Consider the following 20,504-nt stretch of genomic DNA (forward strand, 5'->3'; position numbering starts at 1 on the left):
GGTCTAGCATTCTATATTCTGCACCATCTTGTTGCCTCAAGGTTTCAGAAATTGTTTTATGAACACAAGAGAATCCCATGGTAAGGATGGCTTGTTATTACATAGGTTTTGTAGAGGCCATAGTCCTATTATCCTGTGTACTGGTCAGACCATATCTGGACTGGGATATTTCATGAAAGACATTGACAAGCTAGAATATGTCCAAAAAATAGAGGGGAATGGAGAGGACTATGAGGCCTGCTTAAAAGAGAAGAAAAGGCTGGGGGGGAGGGGAGAGGTCACAATAGCTATCTTCTGTTATTTGAAGGGTCGTCTTGTGGAATAGAGATTTCACTTAATCGTTTTGGCCCCAGAGGACAGAAAAGGGGGCTGGAAACTTCAGAGACAGCTTTAGACTTAATATAAGGAAAAAACTCCCTAACAAGGTGGAATGGGATGTCTGGGGAGGTCATGAACCTCGCAACAGGCCTATTAAGTAGAGAATGGATGGCTAGTTTTCCTCTTTTTTCTTTCTTTATTTTTAGTGAGGCAATTGGGGTTAAGTGACTTGCCCAGGGTCACACAGCTTGTTAAGTGTCTGAGGCCGGATTTGAACTCGGGTACTCCTGACTCCAGGGCCAGTGCTCTATCCACTACGCCACCTAGCTGCCCCCATGGCTAGTTTTCAAGGATATTGCAGAGGGAAATTACTGCTTAGGTAGAAGTTGGAGAAAAGACCTTTGAGAGCCTCTAATTCTGGTGTTAGGTCAAGGAAGTGGAGTAATATTGGGGAAGGAGCTGAGAAAGAGGCATTGAGAGACCTGGGTACTAATCCCAACTTGCTGTGGGAAGTTGGGTAGATCACTTCACTGCTGTGTAAAACAAGGAAGGGGCAGGGGCTAACTAAGCTCTCTTCTACTTCTGAGGTGCTATCATTCCAAGGATGCAGAGTTCCCTCCTTCATAAGCCAGCTTGGCTACTCCCGGAGAATGAGTCAAGCCTATGAGCTCAGCCCTAGAACAGTATGAGGTCAGTAATAATAATAATTCCTTACATATGTGAAGCCTTGGATACAAAATGATTTCACATATATTATTTCATTTGACCCTCTTGACATTTGTTGAGATGAGCAAGGCAGGCTGTAAATACCAAGTGGAAGTCAAGAAGGCCTGGGCCTAGGCCAGGGTGAAGCCACAAACAGATGGCATTTGGGTTGGTGTCTCCTTTCTGAGATTGGTTCAAACACACCTCCTTTCAGTACATTCCTCGTCCTCGGCTGGCTCAGCCTGCCCTAGGCTATAGCTCATCCCATCTTTGGATCATTTGTTTCTGAGATACATAGAGGCTTTCATCAGGGCTAGCTCATTCTCCTTTCCCAGATCCCCGGGGGAAAGGATAACCCTACTTCCCCATTTTACAGGTAGAGAATAAAAGGCCCAAAGAAATCTGTTGATTTGCTTAAGGTCACCCTGATTGGATAGTGGCAGCAAAGCCTGCTTCCTGCTTCCTAGCCCAGTGCTCTCAATATAAGGCAGGTGAAACAGTTTTTTCACTCATTCAGCAGATGAGGAAATTGAGACAGAGAAGACCAGAATTCAGGATCTGTGGCTTGGAAGAACACACAATGGGAGGGGAGAAGGAGAAGTTGGGGTGGCGGGAGTAGGTTCTTATTTACAGCTGTCCTCACACCTTCAGTTATCCCTGGTCTGCATTAGACAGAAGACCTGATTTTGGAACTGGGAGTGGGCTCTCTCATGCCATGCCAGGGTAAGCAGACTAGCATTCCAAGGATGGACTCTTGGGCCTCTCAAGAAGGAGAGGGGCAGCCTGCTGAGCCACATGACTGCTCAACAAGAGCAAGATAAATGGGCACTTCTTAAGGAGCCATTCATGTCCTCACTGGACCATGTGCCTGGAAGCATCCGGCCCAGGCCTGCCTAGTTGTCCAGGCAAGTCCTCAGGTTTCATGAGGGAATGAAGGAAGGGGAGGATTTGGAGCATCAGCTCTGCTCCTTATGTGACATGGGGGAAGAAATATTCCCTAAGTATCAGTTTCCTCATCTGTGAAATCAGGGGATTGGAGAGATAAAGGAAGGTCCTTCTACCTTTAATATTCTGGGGTTTTGTGATTTTGCACTGGTTGAGGTCTGCCCTGCCAATGTGTCACTGAGGCCTATAATCCTATCATTGGAATTTCAGGAACCCCTCTTGTTTTTGTTTTTTGGGTTTTTTTGCGGGGCAATGGGGGTTAAGTGACTTGCCTAGGGTCACACAGCTAGTAAGTGTCAAGTGTCTGAGGCTGGATTTGAACTCAGGTACTCCTGAATCCAGGGCTGGTGCTTTATCCACTGTGCCACCTAGCTGCCCCTTTTGTTTTTTGTTTTTGTTTTTTTAATTAATTTTTTTTTTACAGGGCAATGAGGGGGGTTAAGTGACTTGCCCAGGGTCACACAGCTAGTAAGTGTCAAGTGTCTGAAGCTGGATTTGAACTCAGGTCCTCCTGAATCCAGGGCTGGTGCTTTATCCACTGCACCACCTAGCTGCCCGCCAGGAACCCCTCTTAAAGTGCAACTCTCCAACCAAGTTTGCCCCTCAAAGAAGGAATCTGAGAAAGTACCTCCCTATTTTCTTTGCAGAAATGGAGGACTATGGGTATTGGGACAATAGGACTAATCAATGTATTGAAAAAGTCTGACATTATATGTAATAATAATTTCATCACATATAATAATAATAATAATTACATTATGTACATTATGAGATTTTTTTCAATGCGTTCATTAGTTTTGCTGAACTGATTTTTCTCCTTTTTCTTCTTTAGTGTAAAGGATGTCTCTCCAGCAGGGGCAAGAAGAGACTGAGAAATCTAAGTAATATAAAAACAAAAGCTATCAACAAATATTTTAACACACAAGTGCCCATTGCGCATTAAAGTGCATCAGTCATGAAAAAGTATAACAGGTCCTTTCCAACTGTAAGCCAAAAACAGTTTTTGTTAGGGAAGGGAAGAGGGAAGGAAAGAGAATGAAGATGCTGGCATCCGGTGGGGGAGGGAAGAGCATGGGGGGGGAGAATGGTAAAGGAAGACAGTAAGGTACTAGAGACAAATGTCACCACTCTAGTCAGGGATTCATGGAACCCTAGCATTGGAATATGCTTTAGAGGTCATCTAACGCAGCCTCGGAAGGATGTAGGAATCCTCCTGGACCAGATGGGCCCGGCTCCCCCATTCTCAGCGGTAACAGTTATGCCTCTGAATGAGTAAGTGCTGTGCCTGCCCTGAAAGTAGATGGCCATTACCTACCTTGCTACTGACAGCTCTGGGTCTCTGGGAAGCTAAAGTGGGCCATGTGGGTCCCTAGGGTGCAATTATGTTCCCCAAACAGCAGTGGCTCCCTCTTTTCTGGCCTGATGGGGGAGGAGCGAAGTGAGGGAGAGATGGTGATAGGGAGACCAAAATGTAAACCCTGTCCTCTAAATGCCAACGTGCTGGAAAATGGAAAACATATGGGTAGAAGGAAAATTCCAATTTGGAAAATTCCAAATTGGCCAGGCACTCTTAGACAATCCCTCGTGGGTGGATCTAGGGGAGGGGGCTCCTGAAGGAAAGTTTGGAAATATAGGCTACTGGGGAAAGGACAAGCACTATGTACATTTGTATGGTGTAAAATTTTGTAAGAAATCTACAGAGGATCATAGATTCAGAACTGGAAGGAACTTTGGAAATTATCTAGTCCAACTCCTTCATTTTACAGATGAAGAAACTGAGGCTCGTACAAGTGGTGACTTGCCCTGGATTTGGATCTAGGTCTTTTGACTACAAACTGATCACCTTTTTCGCTGTGACATCCTGATGCTGTGGTAGCTTTTTCTACTATCTGAGTCGATGCTAGAGAATTCAAATGAATAAGGGAGTACAGTGGGAAGACCACTGTCCTGGAAAGTAAGAGGAATGAGTGTTAGAATGCATAGTACTGGGGTTGGGGTACAGAAGACATCTTTTTGAGTTCAAATCTGGCCTCAGACACTTACTAGCTATGTGACCCTGAGCAAGTCACCCAACCCCTGTTTGCTTCAATTTTCTCATCTGTAAAATGAGCTGGACAGTGACAAACCACTCCAGTATCTTTGCCAACAAAAACCCTGTGGACAATATTGGCATGCAATGGCCCATGGGGTCACAAAGAGTGAACAAGTGTGCCAATAAAACTGAAACAGTCTCTGTCCTCAAGGACTTCATATTCTAATGAGGAGGACAATAAATATAGGGGCATGATGGTCAGAGAAGGGAGTTATAGTCTAGGGAATCACAAAAACTGTGAGTGGGTTAATGGAACAATCCACTGATGTGGTTTTTCCAGAAGTAATGGTAGTGGTGATTTGGATACAATTCTTAGAGCAAGGGGTGGGAAAGTAGTAGAGGTTATATTGAGGAGAGGGAGAAAACAGGCAAAAAATGGCTAAGGTGAAGATAAGGATGCATGATCCCAGGGAATGCAGAGCCTAGTGGTTTAGTTCCTCCCATACATAGTATCTGGTGGCCCAGTTTGGAAGATGGAGCAAAGGAGGGGACAAAAACCAAAAAGTCTATAATCTTTAACTCAAAGATTGTACTACTCTGCATATACCTGAGGGGGTCAATTACAAAAAGAAAGGTTCCCAATACACAAAAATACTTATTATAATGACACATTGTATTGTCAAGTACAAAATAGATGCTCATTGACTGAGGAATGAATGGCCAAACAAATTGTGGCACATGAATATAATGGAATATTATTGTGCTATAAGAAATGATGTGCATGATTAATACAGAGAAGCATGAGAAGATTTATATGAATTGATGCAAAGTGAAATAAGTAGAATGAGAAAAACAACCTATACAATAACTACAATGATGTAAATGGAAAAACAAAACAAAACAAGGACAACACAACAATCCAAATTAAATGTTGAGAAGGTATAAGAATGATATAAAAGAAAAGATCTGAGCAGGCACCTCTTCCCATTTCATTGCAGAGGTGGTAGGCTGTGATTGGAGAATACTGAAAGTAGTGTTAAAATTTTTTGATATATTACTTAGTTCTGCTGCATTTTCCCTCCTTTTAAAGATTATTTTTTAGAAAGGGCAGTCCTCTGGGAGGGGGAAAGGGTTGGGTAAACTGAGAAATATAGTAAACATAAAAACAAAAAAAATCAGTAAAATTAATTTTTTCAAATGAGTTGGGCTAGATGATCTCCAAGATTTAAAATTATATAATCTATAGGAATGGAGCTTACAGCTTATCACCTACATCTCCAGCCAGGTGCAATAATTTCCATATTTGGTGGGCTGGAGCTGAGTGGCTTAAGGTACCTTTTACTGTAGAAAAAAATATTTTGAAGAGGTTTTTTATTTGCAACTTGCTTCTCTCTCTCAACAAGCCAACCTCTTTTATTTAACTGTCCTCATTTGTTCCAGCTTGGCTAGGACTCTCTGCTCTCAGCAAATAAACCTGGTTGTCACGAACTGCCCCTGCCTCATTCTTGTGCCAACAGGCACACTATTCTCTGACCTCCCTTCTCTCCTTTCTTTTCTGACAAGTCACACACATCCTTCTCCTATTTTAAGAGAACATCCCACACAAATCTCTCTCTCTCTCTCTCTCTCTCTCTCTCTCTCTCTCTCTCTCTCTCTCTCTCTCTCTCCAACCTTTCCTCACTTCCAGGTGCACCTTCCTTTATGTTCAGCTGTCATGCCTCTGTTTGTCAATTCAACAAATACTTATAAAGTATCTACTATATGCAAAGTACTGTGTGTTTTTTTATTTAGGTTGATAGCTATGTGTGTTTTTTAGCTCTACTATTAATTAGTCTGTTTGGGTTTTCCTCTTCTTAGAGAAGGGAAAGTTTAGAACCAGAGGTTAAGCCACTTTTATAGGCTCACAGAATCTATGCTGACTGACAGAAATAGATCTCAGGGTCAGAGGTGGTCTGGTCTTTTAGTTGCCTCACCAGCATAGATGCAGCTGAAGGTGCCAGCCCCATCCCAAATCTGGGAGTTACTGTTAAGTAACAGTATCTTACATTTATATAGTGCTTTAAAGTTTGCAAAATACTTTATAAATATTATTTCATTTGATTCTCATAATAGCCCTGGAAGGTAAATGCTATCATTATTCTCGTTTTACAGATGAGGAAACTGAGGCAAGCAGAGGTTAAGGGATTTGCCCAGGTCTTCTTGACTCCAGGTCTGGTGTTCTATCCACTGCATCATGTAATTGATTCTCTCTCTCTCTCTCTCTCTCTCTCTCTCTCTCTCTCTCTCTCTCTCTCTCTCTCTCTTTTGTGGGGCAATGAGGGTTGTTTTTTTCTTTTTTTTTTTTTGTGGTAATTGATTCTCAAAATCTGATTCCCAAAACCTAATTGATTCTCAAAATCAAAATTGATTCTCTACCCTGTGGGTTATATATTATGGGTATGATAAATAGTTTGTCCATGACCCCACAATGAGTTATACCAAGACTACCTTTTTCTCATATCTCTAGAAGGTAGACTGAGTACCCAAGACAAAGTTGATGGTGAAAAGGATACCTTCACTTGAGAAAGGTGAGGAAAGAGAGGGGAGGGGGTCGTGGTGGCTAAGGGTGAATGGGAGAAAGGAAAGGAGTAATGAGTAAGAAAGAGAAGGAATTAGGCAATAACCACCTGAACTGGATGGTCTATGTTCAATTCAGTTCACTTGCATAAACAATGACCATTTAAAACCCCCCATACCAGGAGGAGATCATTGGAGCTCTTGGAAAAGGATTGCAGATTTAAAGCTGGAGGGACCTCAGAAGTCACCTAGTCCAAGTCCTTCATTTTACAGATGAAGAAACTGAGACTCAGGGAGGTTCAAGATACTTGCCCAAGGTCCAATGGATAGTAAGCATCAAAGACAGAATTAGAAATTAAGTCCTCTGACTCCAGAGCCAAATCCTTTCCACTATGCCACATTCCCTGCTCTTCCCTTTACAGACGAGAAAACAAGCCCAGATACTTTAAGAGACTTACCTAAAGTCACACAAGTAGTAATGAAAGTAGTATTTGAACCCAGGATCTTTGAATATAAAGTCAGTGCTTTTTCTACTATGCTCTGCCCTTCCATAATTGGAAGAATTATGATAAAAGATGGAGGAATGGAGATGGAGCACATACCTAGTCACAGAATCATAAATCTTGACAGTCATTTAGCCTGATCCCTTTATTTTATAGCTATAGAAACTAAGTAGGTGACTTGAACCCAAACCCTTTGACTCAAAATTCACTGATACTCTTCTCACTGTACCATATTTTCCCCAAAGACTTAATAACACTTAAATGACTATAAGAGAATCTAATGCCGCTAAGGAGATACAAAATAAAGGAGCAGCCAGTTCTAGGCATAGTGAATCAGGGGTAGCTTCCTGGAGGAGGGGAGCTTTGGGCTGAGTTCTATGGGGGAAAGGCATAAGTTAGCTAAATATATGGGAGAAAGTTGGGCTATAAATGGGGAATAGAAATTCTAAGAAAGAAACAATTCTATTTCCAGGGACGGAGGAGGAAGGAAAGTTTTAACAACTTACCACCACCAACCAAATTTCCTGGGTATTTCAAGGATGGGTGAGTACTCCTTGTAGACCAAGACCTACAAAATAGACAAGACGCTGATTAGATACAGAATGTCCTTCCTACTCTTGGGAAATCTCTAGATTTCAAGATGCTATCTGAAGCCTTGAATTCACTCTTAAGAGGGATGCTGACAAATTGGACAAACTGGACAAATTCATGTCCAGAAACCAGAAAGGAGGTGGGGATGGGCGAGGAGTCTGGAAATTTGACAGAAGCTGAAGGACTTTTCAATATTTAACCTGGAAAGGAGAAGACTTAGGGAAATGGTGTGAATGCTGTTTTCATGTGGCACTATCTGATATTCATATTGGGATTTCAAGTTTAGAGAGCACTTTTCTCTTTCTATACATTATCTGATTTGCACCTCAAGACAGCCTTGGGAGATATGATCTGAAAGTGTTATGATTCCCATTTTAGGGATAAGGAAGTGACATGCAGCATGTTGTGGTGCATAGGAAGACCTGGGTTCAAGTCCTACTTTGACACATACTGGCTCTGTAACCCTGGAAAAATCACTCAGCACTTCTCTGTGCCCCAATCAATTAACTCTCAATGACTGTGGCCATAAAGTCACAGGGTAGGTAATAATTTACATTGATAGAGGGAGTTCTTGGAGAGCTCCCTATTCCCAGAAAGTCACAAGTCCAAGCCAAAATAGAACTGCACGAGGAAATTCAGGTTCAAGAAATTAGTTTCCACCCTGATCACAGTTAGTAATTTTGCCCACACATCACATGAATTGGTCATAACCAGATCAGTCGGAGGTACATAAGTGTCAGGGCCTTCCAAGGTCAGTGATCTTGACTCTACCAGCACAATACCCATCAGGAAACACTGTCTTTCAATTGTTTAAAGAATTGTCATGTGGGAAAAGGTTTTTGATTCTTTCCAAGAAAGAAGGAGAGAGGGAAGGAAGGTGGGACAGAGGGAGAGAGAAAAAGAAGGAAAGGAGAAAAAAGGAAGGAAGGAGGGAAAGAAGTAAGGAAGAAGGGGGAAGAAAGGAAGGAGGGAGAAGGAGGGAGAAAGGAAGGAAGGAGGGAAGGAAAGGAAAGGAAGGAAAAAAACTTAGAGGTTAATAAAATTAAAGATGTATTTTCCCCATCTTATCTACAGACCACCATCTTTAAATACCCATGAAACCTAGGTTAAGAGTCTCATCTAAAAAAAAAAGTCTCATCTAGTCCAAATCCCCATTTTATAGATGATGGAACTGAGAGCCAGAAAGGGAAAGCAGTCTTCCCAAGATCATACAGACAGGATCTAATTAAATTGGGACTCAAAACTCAGGTCCTCTGACTTCAAATCCAGGACTTTCTCAACCATTATAATATGGCGCTTGTGCCTGACTAAGTCCAGAAGCTTCAGTCTGGCATTTCTTAAGTTACTTGTCCCACCATTTCAGAGAGGCAAAGACCAATGAACTAAACTATTTCTTGAGGGTTCTTTTACTTCTCCAGATCCTTCCTTAAGTACTTAATTCTGATTTCTCAAGCATTGTGACTCAATAGGCACCTCTAGCTCCTTCAACTTCAGTAATTCTAGTAGAGAGCATGGGTATTATTTCACCTCTCATTCCCCAGTGGTAAGGAAAAAAGTTAGCCAAATCCTTTGCTCCAGATATCACCCCAAGATGACCATTGGGAGGTCAGTAGTTTTGATCTCCCTTTAAACACTGGAGTAAATTTATAGAATGTTAGAGGTAGAGGGGATCATCTAGGTCTGCCCCAACCTCATTTTACAGATAAGGAAACTGAGGCCTAGAGAAGGGGAGGTGACTTGACCCAGGTCACACAGTTAATAAAGAGCAGAACTGAACTAGTACCCAGGTTTCATGGATGTTAGCAATGAAAAGGACCCTTGAGATCCACCTAGACTTCCATTTTCCAAAATGCTTCAGGTACTAGGTGAATAGGGCTTCACTGAATCACAGGCTTTAGGGCTGGAAGAGATCTGACTCCCTCATTTTTTGTTATTGTTGAGGCAATTGGGGTTAAGTAACTTTCCTAGGGTCATACAGCCAGTAAGTGTCGAAGACTGGATTTGAACTCAGATCCTCCTGACTCCAGGTTCAATACTTCCTATTTATTGCATCACCTAGCTGCCCCATGACTCCCTTGTTTTACAGAACAGCAAAATAGGCTTAACGATATGAAATTAGTAGAATTCAGCTCCAAATTCTTGAATTCCCAATTCTGCATTCACTCAAAAACTCCAGGTTCTCTGAGAAAAAGCCTGGGCTAGGATATTTATACCTATAAAAATGGCCAATATGGAATGATGTATATATGAACAATGCATTTTGTATGCAGCAGTTTTGGGATAGAAAAACAGATTTAATCTTTTATTTTGCTCTAAATTTCTCTTGATTTTCCTTTTTCCCCAGTGGGGTTCATTGCCTCAGATCTCCCAGGAGAAGCATTTTGGGAATTATATCATCATTTCAATTATAAAAGTGTTTTGTAACCAGTTGGATTTAGTCCAACTCCTTAATTTTTCCAAGGAATAAACTGAGGCTCAGAGAGGTTGATATTGTCCCAAGGTCATACTGATTCTCAGTATCTGCCTTGGTGATACTTTATGACACTCTAGTAGCAAAGCCAAGTCTAGATCTCCAAAATCCTATGCTAGAATTTTGCCCTCCTTCCCCATTGCAGGGCTACTGCTGAGTATCTGAAACTTGGGCATGGATAGGGGGATGACTTAGGAGAAAGGAGAGACTAGCCAACCCTGTCATTATAAACCACAGTGGTACTACCACTGAGCTGCTGTTGGAAGCCATATCCCTTGTTTCAATCGTATGGCTCCCACCATTTTCTGGGGAAGGAGCTCAGGTCTAAGCTGAGGAGGAGCTGTGATAGGATGGGCTTGTCTCTGGTTCCTTTGGTAGAGGAGGCTGCTAGGACAGAATGCAGCAATCAGAGAAGCTTGAGGGCATAATGGAAAGGTGAATGTTAGATATGTGTCATGACAGGCAGCTCAGTCAACCCACAGAGCTTAAAAATAGAGAGATACTCAGGCGTCAGGGGGGAGCTGGGGATGAAAATACTTGCAAGATCATCAAAGTCCCCCTAATCTACCTCATTTTTCAATCTGATTCCAACCTCTTTCCCCATTCAACTCTGCCCCACCCCTCTGGGCACAAAACTGTGAAATCACTAAAGCTGGTCTTCAGTGGCCAAGCCCCATGCAATTACCTTGTATCGATTTCATATGTATTTTTATATATTTATGTATGTACATTATCTCCCCTTTTCTTCCTGCCTTCCTTCCTCCCTTCCTCCCACCTCCTTCCTTCCCTCTTTCCTTTTTTCCTTTCTTCCCTCTTTCCTCCTTTCTTTCCCTTCTTCCCTCCCTCCTTCCACTCCTCCTTCCCTCCTTCCCTTCCCCTTCCTTCCCTTTCTTCCTCCTTTCCTTCCTCCCCTTCCTTCCCTCTTCCCTCTTTTCCTTTCTTCCCTCTTTCCTCCTTTCCTTCCCTCCTTCCCTCCCTCCTTCCACTCCTCCTTCCCTCCTCTCCCTCTTTCCCTTCCTTCCCTTTCTTCCTCCTTTCCTCCCTCCCCTTCCTTCCTCTTTTCCTTCTTTCCTTCCTTCCCTCCTTTCTCCTTTCCTTCCCCTCCTTCTTTCCTTCCTTCTTCCCTTCCTTTCCATCCTTCCTTCCCTCCCTTCCCCCCTTCCCTCTGAGCATCAGCTTTCTCTTCTCTCTCTCTCTCTCTCTCTCTCTCTCTCTCTCTCTCTCTCTCTCTCTCTCTCTCATGCCCTCCAACCCTGCTTTCAAGAAAAAAAAAAAAACCTGTGTCATTTAAACCTCTGTCTGGCTCTTAGTCACTCTAGTACCATTACCAGGGACATGTTGAAGTTTGGGCCTGACCACAGAATTATAGCATCCAAGAACATTAAAGCCAGAGGGGACCACAGAGATCATCTAGTCTGGGGGTTCTTAATCTGGAGTACACATCCCCTCAAGGTGTCTATGGATGAATCTTAGGACATTTGAGAAGATGGACGGTTCAGGAAAAATCACATCTTTGTTTCAATATAGTTGTTTCCTTTGTAATCCTATGCATTTTATTTTACGCACTTAAAATTATTCTGGGAAGGGGTCCATACACAGCACCAGGCTGAAAAAGGGTTTCATATGCCACATAAAAAGGCTAACAGCCCTGATCTGGTCTAGCTGTCTCCTCTTTCAGACGAAGAAACAGAGGTTCTCATATGAGGAATAATAATGATAGTAATAATTCATATTCACATAATTCATGAAGGCTTATAAAGTTCTTTCCACAGACCAACCTGGTAATACAAATATTATTCCCATTTTTCAGATGAGGAAAATGAGACTCAGCCAGTGACAGGGAGGGGCAGTCAAGCGCCAATCATCTCTGATAGTAGAATGGAAGAATTTATCCACTGTTAATAAGAATTTTGCACATTGGGCAACAGGTGGAGAGGTTAGGAGGAGTCTCCCTGGAGGCCCTGAATTGATGCTGATGGGGACATGCCCTTTTCTCCCTTAAATAACTCTGAATCTGACAGAAAGAGGTGCCACAGGGAGGAAGGAGCAAGCTCTCCTCCCCCTGCCCAGGCTGCCTCCAAAGAGCAGCAAGGCAAGGCTGATAAATTCTCAGTCCTTTGATGTCTCCTGCTCAGTGTCTCCTCGGTGGGTACCTTCCTGGGAAAGAACAAAAGGCCTGAATTAATCACTAACAGGCAGTTTGCTTAAAGGAGGCCAAGGTCATGGAAAACAAGCTGCTGCTGCTGCTGCATCTTAGATCATTTGACTTCCCAACACCTCAGGCTCTCCTTTCATCCCTCCTCTTCTCATCGGTTACCAGCAGAGTCCAGGGTCCTCCTGACTCCAGCAGGAACCCAGAGCTGGGATGGATCTGGAAAGGTCATCTTGTTCAGTTCCCTGCCATCCAGCCACTGGAATGAAGACCTCATCTCTGCTCGCAGAGTTGGGTTCCACAGATGGATCCTAGTTCTCTACAGAAAAGTCTGAAATGTCTGTGACAGTGAACAAAATGAGGGCTTTCTACTCTGCACCAAGAGGAAGTCAGGTTAGATGGAAGGATGAACTTCTTAGAATTTCCTTAGAATGGAAGGCCCAGCTGGTGGGGAGACTTGTCCAGGGCTAGGAAATGTGACATCCTTGGAGTCTTTTAGTTTTAAAAAATCAATGTTAAAATTTTTTTACATATATTTTGGAAAATAAAATTCTATTAAGAGAAAAAAAAAGAAAATAGGATGGGTGGTTTGGGTGCAGACCACCTTGGGAAGTGGCAAGGAAGATCCAGCCCTGTGTCTTAAGTCTTGATGATTTTCTCCATTTCCCTAAGGATTCTTTCTTTCTTTCTTTTTTTTTTTAGTGAAGCAATTGGGGTTAAGTGACTTGCCCAGGGTCACACAGCTAGTAAGTGTTAAGTGTCTGAGGCCGGATTTGAACTCAGGTACTCCTGACTCCAGGGCCAGTGCTCTATCCACTGTGCCATCTAGCTGCCCTCCCTAAGGATTCTAATTCCTCCTTGGAAAAGATCTGAGAGACTTTGCCCTTAGCCCATGTTTCTTCTTTACCACTTTCTAAATCTGCACAGACCTCTAAGTCTTTACTTAGCCCCCATGACCCTCTTGGTCCCTGAGACTACTCATTTCTCTAGATCCAGAGACGTCACCCGAATCCTTAAGTACTTTTCCTTCTCCTCCTTTCTCTTATTGCAGTGTCCTGGCACTTAAATCCGGTGACCACGCCCTCCTTCCCTGACCACCTGCGAGCTATCTTGGGTTTAAGTGAGGATGTTTATTTTACCAGAGAAAAAAAAAAAAGAATGTCAATTTGAGGGGGAAATACACCAAGATAAGGCTGTTAGAAGTGGCTATGAAAGAAAATTACCCAGTCCCAGACTGACAGAGCCTCCACTTCCTAGATAATCTAATCTTTTCAATTCTCCAGCCTAGTTTGGCCTCCAAGATACTCTTTAGGCTGGGTGCCTGTGCCTTCTGCTTTGACTCTGATGTCAGTAGTTGGCTCTGAACTGCACCCACTGATTTGAGATTTATCCACACGAATGTTCTGAACTGAGTTCTTTTGTTGATTTACAATTCCAAGTTCTCTATCAGCAAATCAGAGTCTCTTGATCTCTAACTTGAATTCTGGAGTTTCTGAGTTCGAAAAGTTGGAAGAAACTCAGAGACCATCTTATTCATTCCAAACCCAAAAGGAACTCCTTCTACAAGTAGCTTTTACTTGAAGACCACTAGTGAGGAGGACCCCCGGACCTCCTGAGGCAGCGCATTATAATTTGAGGAAGCTTTACCTTTCATGAAATCTGCAGTTGCCTTCTTGGGCATCATCAAGGATTTGTTAAGCACCTACTATGTGCCAGGGGCAAAGTATAACATTCCCAATCCCTTTTCCATATAGCAGCACTTCAAATATTTGAAGATAACTATCATTCTCCTCCTGAGTCTTCTTTCAAAGGAGGAAGGAGATAAAAAGAATCATCACATTCCACCAAAAAGTTCCCTATCATTTATATACAAGAATAATTCTCACCACATTTCATCAAAGACAGCCCCTTTCATAACAGAGGGGACTAGACCACATGATCTCTTGAAGTCCCTTCTAATCATAGAGCTTCTTGATGCCAGATGTTTATTGGACAGAAAGTCCTGGGCACCACAAAGTTGTAAAGACTTTTGTCTTAGGACTGCCTTAATAACTTGCTCTTCGACTTTCTGCTCCCATTCCCCACAATGCCTATGGAATGGATTAGCAAAGGAGAGAGAAAATAGAAGAAGAGGAGATCTCTCTCAGGTACTACCTTCACCTTCTCTATTCTCTATCATCTTCTGTAGGGGTTAATAGGATTGAGAACACAATCCCACCACACCATACTCACAGGCACCATGGGAAAGCAGAATGATACTTGGGTACAGAGCTGATAAAACTGAGGAGTCTCCCACCCTCTGCCTATGTGATTTTAGACAAGTCTCTTTCCCTCTTGAGGGCTCAATTTCTTTTTGGGGGGGGGGCGGGGAGGGCTCAATTTCTTCATCCATGAAATAATGGTGTTGGATCAGATAATCTTTGAAGTTTTTGCCTTCTCTAGAATCTTGCAGTTCTAGAATTTACCACACAAAAGGGTGGGTAAAAAAATGAAATGGGGCCCACAAACTGTGAACCCAGAATCAGTAGATGTGAGTTTATATTCTGGTTTTTCCACAAAATAAATGAGTATGACCTCAATTCCTCTGTCTGTTAGTCTTAGTTGCTCATTTTAAAAAGGAACAACTAGCAACTTTCATACATTCAATACACTCAATTGGCATTAAAAACACAAACTACATGTCAGAACATTGGGATGAGTATCTAGTAATATCATGGATATGAATTACTTTGGGAACCTCAAAGGGCTAGGTAAATGAAAAGTTGCCATTGTCTTCATGACTACCACCACCATCACCATGGCCATCACCACTACCATCAGCAGTCCTCATTATTACAATCATCACCATCACCACCATCATCTTCTTCTCCACTGCCACCATCAACATTCTTTTTTTTACTCCAGTGGTTTAAAAACATAACATTGGAATCTCCTTCAAACCAACCAACCCATCACTTGAATTAGGTTGGGAATAGTTCCATCTAAAGCAGTGACTGCTTGGGCTTTCCAAAGTGCTTCTCAACTTTGCTAAAGGTAGGACTGCTGCTAAGAGTGGCTGAAGTATTTCAGAGCATTAGAAAGGCCCTTTGGGGCAGCTAGGTGGCACAGTGGATAAAGCACTGGCCCGGGGATTCAGGAGGACCTGAGTTCAAATCCAACCTCAGACACCTGACACTAGCTGTATGACCCTGGGCAAGTCACTCTACTCTCATTGTCCCGGAAAGAAAGAAAGAAAGAAAGAAAGAAAGAAAGAAAGAAAGAAAGAAAGAAAGAAAGAAAGAAAGAAAGAAAGAAAGAAAGAAAGGCCCTTCAACTTGGCTAGCCTGGATACTCTTCATTTCACTTCTCTGAGAATCACAAAGCACCAAGTTTGGAAAGGACTTTCATAATGATAGCAAACAAATTAGAAAGCCAATGAGACAAAGGGGATGGGGAGCCAGCCTTGGAGTCAGGAAGAAATGAGTTCAAGTCCTGCTTCTGACATAAACTGCATCTGGGAAAGTCACTGAACCACTATGTGTTCCAGACAACTTTCTAAGATTATAAGTTGCAGAACAACTGTTCATCTGCATTCATGGAAGAAGTCTCCTGACTGCATTGCCAACACAAATGAAATCACAGGTCTAGATTTCAAACAAACAAACAGCAACTCATGTTTCTGTGGTTCTTTATGGGTTATATTACATTGCATCTGTGCATCAAGGACCTATTATCATGTAATTAGGACTCTCTCCATTGATGCAGATCACAACTCATCTAGAACTTATAGTCTCAGAGAGTTGCCTGAGGTTCAGAGATTAAGTGGCTTGCCTACTGTGATGGAGCTAGAAAATGTCAGAGGTAGTATTTGAACTTAGCTCTTCATAGGATCATAGATTTTGGGGTTAAAGGGACTTAGAGGTGACCCAGTCCAACCTTCTCATTTTGCAGATAAACAAACTGAGGCCTAAGCTAACTAAGGTGAAGCAATTTGCTGGGAAGTGTCTGAGGCAGGAGGATTCAAACCCAGGTCTTCCTGACTCCAATTCTGATATTGTATCTACTCTGTCATTCTTCCTGTGACAACATTATATGCCTTATACATCATCTTCTTGGATCTTCACAATAATTTCATGAAATATTGTAGAATCAGAGAATCTCAGAGTTGGAAGTGACTCAGTGGCTACTTGTACCTGGACAAGAATCGCCTCTATGTTATATATAAGTGGTCATTCAGCTCAAGTAAAGGGGAATCCACCACTTCCCCAAACAGCTCACTCCATTTTTGGAAAGCTTCAAATGTTAGTAAGTTTACCTGACCAAAAGGCAGTATCGGTATCATTATCTCTCTTTTCCAAATGAGGAAAATGAGTTCCATAAAGCTTGAGTGCCTTGACTAAGGTCATACAATAAATTAGTGATAGAAGCATTAAGTTTCCTCTCTCCCAATTACCTGACAGGGAGCTGTATTTTCCATTCCCCTGTTTCTGTGCCTAGGCCATCCATATCTTCATTCATCTCCAGAATTCCTCTACTCCTGACTCTCTGGACTTTCTCCCCCATTTGCCCTTCTCTTTCTTCCCACCCATTTTAACTTCTTTTTATCTGTTATCTTTTTCCATTAGGAAGTAAGATCCTTGAGGGCAGGGATAGTATTTCTGCTTATGTTTGTAATCTCAGTGCTTAGCAAAGTGCCTGGTATGTAGTAATTCTTTAATAAATGGACTCACAGGGGCATCTAGGCGGCACAGTGGAGAAAACACCAGCCCTGGATTCAGGAGGAGCTGAGTTCAAATCTGACCTCAAATACTTGACACTTACTAGCTATGTGACCCTGGGCAAATCACTGAATCCTCATTGCCTCGACAAAAAAAGAAAAAGAAAGAAAGAAAGAAAAGAAAAGAAAAATGGACTCATTCAACCCAGAATAGGAAATTAGAACTCTCTTCTCTTCAGGGGAATTCTATTCTCTCAATGGAGACAGAGGCTAGCTAGAGAACAAGACCCAAGAGTCAAAGTTACAAATTCAACTAGAGGGGCAGCTAGGAGGTGAAGTAGATAGAGCACCGGCCCTAGAGTCAGGAGGACCTGAGTTCAAATCCAGCCTCAGACATTTGACACTTACTAGCTTTGTGACCCTGGGCAAGTAACCTAACCCCAATTGCCTCACCAAAGAAACAAACAAAAAGCCAAATTCAACTAGAACTCAGGTGTCCAGAATCCCAGTCTAGCATTCTGCCCAATGGCCAGTACTCTCTTTAAGAAATTTGAGTAGGGAAAGGAAATATAGAGAACACTGGTGGATATGCAAAAATAGGACGCTCTTCACCAAGTGAACTTATCTCTCTGAGACTCAACAAAACTAATTCTTAAGTTGCTTTTGAGATCTCTAGATAAAATAAATGTTTATGGGTCAAGAAAGCCAAAGACTAACATTGAGAGTAAGCCCTGGGACATCTACAACAATCCTACTCTTCACTTTCTTCTCTCCCTTCTACTTTCCCCAGGTGATCTTGCAGTCTCCAGCATCCTATGAGTTGTTGGCTTTGAGGACTGTGCATTTATAGCTTTGCAATCACTGCTGTTGGCTCTTGTTAAAGAGTTGGAATAGTCCCAGCCAGTTGGCAGAGTAGGCTCTGATGATAAAATAGCCAGGAAGGTGATTACAGCCCCTGGCCATCCCACATCCTCTGACCTTAGTTGTGGGTATTGGTTTTTTTTTACTATGTCAACCACCCAACACTTTTTAATAAGCTCTAACCAAGGTGGGTGAGATATCAAGAGGAAGATAAGGAAGAGAAAAGAGAAAAAAATTAATGAAAATGTGGAAAATGAGAAAGAGCAAAGGAGGAAGAAGAGAAGATGAGCAGAATGGAAGAAGGATAGGGCCCAACAATGTCCATCACACACACACACACACACACACACACACACACACACACACACACACACACAAGTTAAGAGTCCCTAGACAGGGTAATCACCAAGAAGCCCAGCCTTTCTAAAGCTAACATGCTAGGAATCTACTTACTGCCATGCACCATGTTCTTTGGAAGCCTAAAGAGCTTACGGGTTTTGTCTAAGAACGAATTTGGGAACAGGAACATAACCCAAGGCCCACAGCAGTGTGGTTGGGGGGTTGGAGGGAATAGAGAAGAGGTGGACAGTTTGCAATCTGTCTTGGACCAGCTTGCTGCCCTTAAGTAGAAACCCTGTGCCAAGAAATTGGAAAGAAAGATGGACTGAGCTACCAAGCCAGCGGAGATCAGCCTGGCCCTGCTGTGACCTACGGCTTTGGAGAGAGACTTTCCTGCCAGAGTCATTTGGGCCGGCAGTGGCAGTCTCTCTCTCTGGCCGGGAGGGTTGGTTGGTCAGAAGCCAGCTGGAAGAACCTGACCCTCTCCCCCCCTCCTGTCAGATGAGTCCCACTTGACTGAGTCTTCAACAGCCTGCCAAGGAGAGGGGTCTGGACAGGTCATTCTCATTGGCCTTCTGAGCCAACAGAAGAGAGATGGCCTGTCCTGTTGACCTTGGGAAATTCAGGGTCAAATTTGAATTCTGTTGTTGCAGGGCTGACCTTTGAGAAGTTGTCTCTGTTTGTCTTCCTAGGACAGGCTACCAACCTGGATTACTGAGAGGCTATGAATGAATCCAGGGTGCCAAAGAACCCCCTATGTCCTCACCTAGAAGTATGGCTTCTTTAGGTGCTAAAGGGGACTGATTCTGAAAATCAAGACAGTGTTTTTTTGTTTGTTTTTTAGTGAGGCAATTAGGGCTAAGTGACTTGCCCAGGGTCACACAGCTAGTAAATGTTAAATGTCTGAGGTTGGATTTGAACTCAGGTACTCCTGACTCCAGGGCTGGTGCTCTATCCACTGCGCAACCTAGCTGCCCCCAAGACAGTGGTTTTACCTTTCTTTTTATCTTAAACCCTTCCTGCTGCAACAAAATCTCATTTCCTCTTCTAACACTGCATCTACCTTTGTTTAAATCAGGGCTTCTTTTTTTTTTTTTAAGTGAGGCAATTGGGGTTAAGTGACTTGCCCAGGGTCACACAGCTAGTAAGTGTTAAGTGTCTGAGGCCAGATTTGAACTCAGGTACTCCTGACTCCAGGGCTGGTGCTCTATCCACTGCGCCACCCAGCTGCCCCTAAATCAGGGCTTCTTAACGTGAGGTCTGTAAACTTTTTGCTTTCTAAAAACATGCTGATAACTATATTTCCATGTCATTACTTTCATTGGTAACCTGGTGTGTATTTTATGCAATGAAAAACAAGAGTCTGAGAAGGATGCAAAGGTTTCACCAAACTGCCAAAGAGCTCTGGAACATGAAGAAAGTTAACCCTGGCCCCAGTCTAGAGCTTCCCACCAACCTGGTAAACTTCCATTCTATGAGCAAATACAGTGCACGTAAAAACTGACAATGCAGCAGCTGACAAATCCAGGTTGTAGCCATGGGTTTAAGTTTTCAATTCAAGGGGCAGCTAGGTGGCACAGTGGATAGAGCACTGGCCCTGGAGTCAGGAGGACCTGAGCTCAAAATCCGGCCTCAGACACTTGACACTTACTAGCTGTGTGACCCTGGGCAAGTCACTTAACCCCAACTGCCTCACCAAAAAACAAACAAACAAACAACCCCCCCCAAGATTTCAATTCATCCAAAGAAAGGTTTCCATCCCCATCTCCCACACTTCATGATTCAGGGAACAACAGAGGAGGCAAGAGGCACAGAAGAAAATGGACAGATAAGTAAACAAAGGCAGTGAGAATTATTCACAAATGCTCCCGACCCTCTAAGGCCTCTTTCCACATCTCTCACTCTACTCTGGGGCCCAGATAAGGAAGCAGCCCTTTCTTAGAGCTCCTACCCTCTGTCCCATGCTGCCTCTCTCAATGGGCCATCTGCTCCCAGGATTTTGCAAATGACTCAAAAGTCCCATCTCTCCCAGGATCTGGAAGCCAGAGAGACGTCAGCCTCAAACAATACATGGAAATTTATTGGGGATTTGAGGCCCTAGGGAGAATAGCAGGCAAAATTGGTTTCAGTGCTGTCTGAGATACAAAGGGTTACTTAATGCAGCAGTGCGTAGGTCTCCTTTAGAAGTCAAACAAGGCACACGCTGCCATCCTGCGTCCTTTTCACACTCAGTTCTTTCCCTGAGCCCCAAACTCAAATTTATTTCCCATCCTTTCACACTAGGCAAATATTGATTTTCTTTCACTCCCTGATGCCAATGGAACAGAAACCAATGT

At 42.9% G+C, this 20,504-nt stretch overlaps 1 protein-coding gene across 4 annotated transcripts in view; it reads right to left on the reverse strand.

Moving 5' to 3' along the window:
• Nucleotides 1-20,504, reverse strand: part of SYT2 (synaptotagmin 2) — a 178,150-nt gene that overhangs the window by 50,661 nt on the left and 106,985 nt on the right. For 3 of the 4 annotated variants that reach the window (XM_044002355.1, XM_044002356.1, XM_044002354.1), the window contains exon 2: nucleotides 7,566-7,627. The exons of the other annotated variant lie outside the window; for it this stretch is intronic. The gene's annotated coding sequence lies outside the window, so the exon portion shown is untranslated. The remainder of the gene's footprint in view (nucleotides 1-7,565; nucleotides 7,628-20,504) is intronic. 4 annotated transcript variants of the gene reach the window in all.

Source organism: Dromiciops gliroides, chromosome 4, assembly GCF_019393635.1.
Source record: "Dromiciops gliroides isolate mDroGli1 chromosome 4, mDroGli1.pri, whole genome shotgun sequence".
NCBI classification, from domain to species: domain Eukaryota; kingdom Metazoa; phylum Chordata; class Mammalia; order Microbiotheria; family Microbiotheriidae; genus Dromiciops; species Dromiciops gliroides.